Raw genomic sequence first — 5,479 nt, forward strand, 5'->3', positions numbered from 1 at the left:
TGTCTCTGCTTTTCAATATGCTATCTAGGTTGGTCATAACTTTCCTTCCAAGGAGTAAGCATCTTTTAATTTCATGGCTGCAGTCACCATCTGCAGTGATTTTGGAGCCCAGAAAAATAAAGTCTGACACTGTTTCCACTGTTTCCCCATCTATTTCCCATGACGTGATGGGACCGGATGCCATGATCTTCATTTTCTGAATGTTGAGCTTCAAGCCAACTTTTTCACTCTCCTCTTTCACTTTCATCAAGAGGCTTTTGAGTTCCTCTTCACTTTCTGCCATAAGGGTGGTGTCATCTGCATATCTGAGGTTATTGATATTTCTCCCGGCAGTCTTGATTCCAGCTTGTGCTTCTTCCAGTCCAGCGTTTCTCATGATGTACTCTGCATATAAGTTAAATAAGCAGGGTGACAATATACAGCCTTGACGTACACCTTTTCCTATTTGGAACCAGTCTGTTGTTCCACGTCCAGTTCTAACTGTTGCTTCCTGACCTGCATACAAATTTCTCAAGAGGCAGATCAGGTGGTCTGGTATTCCCATCTCTTTCAGAATTTTCCACAGTTTATTGTGATCCACACAGTCAAAGGCTTTGGTACAGTCAATAAAGCAGAAATAGATGTTTTTCTGGAACTCTCTTGCTTTTTCCATGATCCAGCGGATGTTGGCAATTTGATCTCTGGTTCCTCTGCCTTTTCTAAAACCAGCTTAAACATCAGGAAGTTCATGGTTCACATATTGCTGAAGCCTGGCTTGGAGAATTTTGAGCATTACTTTACTAGCGTGTGAGATGAGTGCAATTGTGCTGTAGTTTGAGCATTCTTTGGCGTTGCCTTTCTTTGGGATTGGAATGAAAACTGACCTTTTCCAGTCCTGTGGCCACTGCTGAATTTTCCAAATTTGCTGGCATATTGAGTGCAGCACTTTCACGGCATCATCTTTCAGGATTTGAAATAGCTCAACTGGAATTCTATCACCTCCACTAGCTTTGTTCGTAGTGATGCTTTCTAAGGCCCACTTGACTTCACATTCCAGGATGTCTGGCTCTAGGTGAGTGATCACACCATCGTGATTATCTGGGTCGTGAAGATCTTTTTTGTACAGTTCTTCTGTGTATTCTTGCCATCTCTTCTTAATATCTTCTGCTTCTGTTAGATCCATACCATTTCTGTCCTTTATCGAGCCCATCTTTGCATGAAATATTCCTTTGGTATCTCTGATTTTCTTGAAGAGATCTCTAGTCTTTCCCATTCTGTTGTTTTCCTCTATTTCTTTGCATTGATCACTGAAGAAGGCTTTCTTATCTCTTCTTGCTATTCTTTGGAACTCTGCATTCAGATGTTTATATCTTTCCTTTTCTCCTTTGCTTTTCGCTTCTCTTCTTTTCACAGCTATTTGTAAGGCCTCCCTAGACAGCCATTTTGCTTTTTTGCATTTCTTTTCCATGGGGATGGTCTTGATCCCTGTCTCCTGTACAATGTCACGAACCTCATTCCATAGTTCATCAGGCACTCTATCTATCAGATCTAGGCCCTTAAATCTATTTCTCACTTCCACTGTATAATCATAAGGGATTTGATTTAGGTCATTCCTGAATGGTCTAGTGGTTTTCCCTACTTTCTTCAATTTAAGTCTGAATTTGGCAATAAGGAGTTCATGGTCTGAGCCACAGTAGGCTCCTGGTCTTGTTTTTGCTGACTGTATAGAGCTTCTCCATCTTTGGCTGCAAAGAATATAATCAATCTGATTTTGATGTTGACCATCTGGTGATGTCCATGTGGAGAGTCTTCTCTTGTGTGGTTGGAAGAGGGTGTTTGTTATGACCAGTGCATTTTCCTGGCAAAACTCTATTAGTCTTTGCCCTGCTTCATAACCAGGGATCAAACCTGAGCCCCCTGCAGTGGATGCACAGAGTCCTAGCCACTGGACTGCCAGGGAAGTCCTGACAATATACTTAAAACTGCTTTGGTAAGTGACAACTCCTCTTCCCTCGGGAGAAGGCAAGTGATATCCAGGACATGAGTTAAGGGGCCAGGAGACACAGGCAGGTAGAGGGTGACCAGGGCCGGTGCAGACGAGGGGTGTGGGCGAGTGACGGGGCAGCCAGGGTTCAGCACGAATGGGAGACAGAAGCAGAGATGGAGGGGGATTCAACCGAAGCTGTGGTCTCCAACAGCGCCTCTCCCCCCACACCCCCGCCCCAGCCGTCTTGGCCTCTTGTCTCTGCCTCAGCCTGGCCTCCGAGTCTCCAGGCCACAGGGGATGCATTCCAGCCACGTTGGAGATCAGCTCTGGCACTCATGGCCACACTGACTGGCTCATCTGTGCGCCCAGGGGCGGGGGTGGAGCCCAGCAGCTGGGCTGAAAGGGGGGCAGGTCACCGTGGTGTCAACTCCACGTGACCTCGGGTGGCGCTGAGCCCAGCACGAGCTGCAGCTTGGTTCAACACAGGGGCGGCTTGGACCCCGCACCCCGCAGGCTGGTGCAGAAGGGCCCCAGCGGCCGTGACCCCTGTTTCTCAGGGGTGGGTGTGGGCAGTGAAGGCCTCTTTCCCCTTAGACGATATCGTGTGTATGTGTGTGTGCACGCTCAGTTCTCAGTTGTGTCCGACCCTTTGCAACCCCATGGACTATATAGCCCACCAGGCTCGTCTGTGCGTGGAAATTTCCAGGCAAGAATACTGGAGTGGGTAGCCGTTCCCTTCTCCAGCAGATCTTCCTGACCCAGGGATCGAATCCACATTTCCTGCATTGGCAAGTGGATTCTTTACCACTGCGCCACCTGGGAAGCCCCTAGAGCAGACTGAGGCGTTTCCAAAGGAGTTTTACAAGATAACAGAGAGGAAAACAAACCAAGTGGAGCTAAGGGAACCGCAGTGTCTCCAAGCACAAGAGTGCACGGGTCCACACGTCCAGTTCTAGATGGCCTGGCACGAGTGTCTTGGCCTCAGCCCTATCTGGGGAGCCCAGCCCGGCCAGAAGGAAATAGGCTCCCTTGTAAAAACCAAACCCAGCCCTCACTGGCTAGACAAGGAGAGGCACCCAAGGAGAAGGAAAAAACCAGACAGTCAGTCCCTCTCCTTCACACCGACCACGTCCCTGGAGCCTCTGGCCTTTTCTCACGCTGGTCCCTCTGCTGGAATGCCCTTTCTCCTTTTGTTTATCTGGCTAACTCCCATCCATCCTCCGAAGCTCAGCTGAACACCACCACCTCCTCTAACTACTCAGTCGCAAACCAGAACACATTCCGATAGGCCTGGAAAGAGGGATGAATCTCAAACACTTTGTGCTGAGTGAAAGAAGGCAGACAGAGAAAACACCACCCTGTATGATTCCACTTCCACGAAACTCAGGGGAGATAAGTCTAACCTATCTATCTATAAGTCTAACCTATCTATAGGTTAGATAAGTCTAACCTATCGGCGGTTGCCTGGGACCAGGGGTGGGGTGGGGCCGGCCGGGAAGGGACACAGGAAACCTTTTGGAGTAACGGTCCCCTGGGTATATAATCAATACATCTCATTCCCATTACTGACCTGTACACTTAAAATGCTATGTTTTATTGCGTGTACTTTATACCCCAATAAAGATGACTCAAAGAAACCCTCTTCTGGGAGGAGTAGTTATGACTCCTCTGCCCCCAGGCTGGGTTCTGGACCGTCTGGGGCTCCCCGTGGAATGGCTGTGCCTACACTGGAATGACGGCACCCTGAGAGCAGGGACTGTGATGAGCTCATCTCTGCCTTCTCAGCACCGCATGGTCAATAAGGGCTTGAACGAATGGACAACAGTGTCATTACCTACTCATTCCAGCTGCTTCCTGAGCATGACTTTGCTCTGAAGGCACCACTCAGCACGGGCAGTCTGTATCTATCTCCCTCCTTGGTCATCTTTGTTTTGGCAGTGCTACCAAGCCTTGTGGAAGGTCTGCACTGCCCATGTCTATCCCCTGCTATAGTCTTAAGCCCCTTCCCCTCACAATCCATGGGCAAATTTCTCCTCCTGTTCCTTCTCTCCCCTCCCTCTCCCTTTGGTCAAATGCCCATTCCCGCCCTGGGTGGCCAGTGGACTTCTGGGCCGTGCCCATGAGGTCTGCATCCAGGACTAAGCTTTAGAACCTTCAGGAGCTGGTGAGAAATAGATTCCTGGGCTCTTCCTCAGAGACACTGAGTCATCTCCCCACCCCAGGTAGGAGGGTTAATGTCATGCCTGCTCAGGCATTCTGACACTCACTGGTTAAGAACCACAAGACCAGTCCAACATCAGAGGTTCTCCCTTCTCTCCTGGCTAGGGGTAGAGAGCAATGTTCCCTACCCCTTGGGTGGGTCCTACGCAGGCCCTGATTGGCCTAAGGGGAGAGTGAGGCTAGGGCTGGGGCAGGGGCACTGACTGGGCAGAGAAGGCTAGCGGGCAGGATCCTCCCCAGCTGGGGAGGACTCTCCTTGTGTCACTGCCAGCCCTCCCCCTCCCACATGCAAACAAGGCCATGGATGGCATACCTGGGGCACAGAGATTCCTGGCACCCCATAGATACCAGGCCACTGTCTGGAAAAGAAAACCCTGGTGGTAAGCAAGGTCCAGGGCTTTTTTGCAGGGAGGGAGAGGCCACTGGGGCTTGGGACTGGACAGGAAATAGCAACACGAGATTCATCTTGGAAAAAATGTTGGGAACACACATCTGCAGTGAGAGGGGAGAATCCAGAGCATGTCGGGCCATGGACTGGAGCCCCCTCCACCCCAGGGAACCTGGGGAATGGGCTTGTCGCATGCCAGCTTGCCCCGCTTGCAGCCCCTACCCCACAGTCTAAGGCTTTGGGGTCAGATAAGGGCCTGCAGCAAGGGACAAGCCAGCAAGAGCAGAGACTTCACTTGCAAAAAGCTGAAGATCAAGAGGTTTTAGCAGCTGTATTTCACATCTGGAAAGGGAGATGCCGCCAGACCGGAAAGAAGCTTCCAGAAAGAGACCCAGAGTCTGAGACTTGATCATTGAAGGGAATTTGGATTCAGACCTGGAAAGTCTGGAGTCTACGTGGGGAATAAAAAGAACCAACATTCATTGAGCGCTTCCTACGCGACAGGCACTCTAAGGATTCTGTAGGTGTTAACCCAGGTTAGGGGTCAGGTAGCCCCGCTGTAAAGACGGGGACATGTGAGCAGAGTCAGGAATGTGGGCAGAACTGGGATTTGAACCCTGGTGGTCTGGCTCCAACATCTAAGCCCTTACCACTGTGCCACACCACCTCTGCAGCCAAGGCTGGGGAGGGAGTGAACCCACCGAAGTCACTGAGCGTCACTCCCACAAAGCCTCTCAACCACACTGCAAGTCACAGTTCACAGAGCACTCCTTGGCCGCAGAGTCACTTGACCCTGACAGTGACCCCCTGAGAGGGATGAACTGGTGTGAATGTGAACCCCACTGGCTGGCAGGCTTAGACCCAGGACCTTGGAACGCCCTACCCCAGCCCCTGCTTCCCAGGAA

The 5,479-nt window shown here is 50.6% G+C and overlaps 1 protein-coding gene across 1 annotated transcript in view; it reads right to left on the minus strand.

Annotated features, from left to right (window-relative positions):
- The window catches only part of HSPG2 (heparan sulfate proteoglycan 2), an 82,302-nt gene that overhangs the window by 74,908 nt on the left and 1,915 nt on the right, over positions 1-5,479 (minus strand).

Source organism: Bison bison, unplaced genomic scaffold (assembly GCF_000754665.1).
Source record: "Bison bison bison isolate TAMUID 2011002044 unplaced genomic scaffold, Bison_UMD1.0 scf7180017864516, whole genome shotgun sequence".
Lineage (NCBI taxonomy): Eukaryota > Metazoa > Chordata > Mammalia > Artiodactyla > Bovidae > Bison > Bison bison.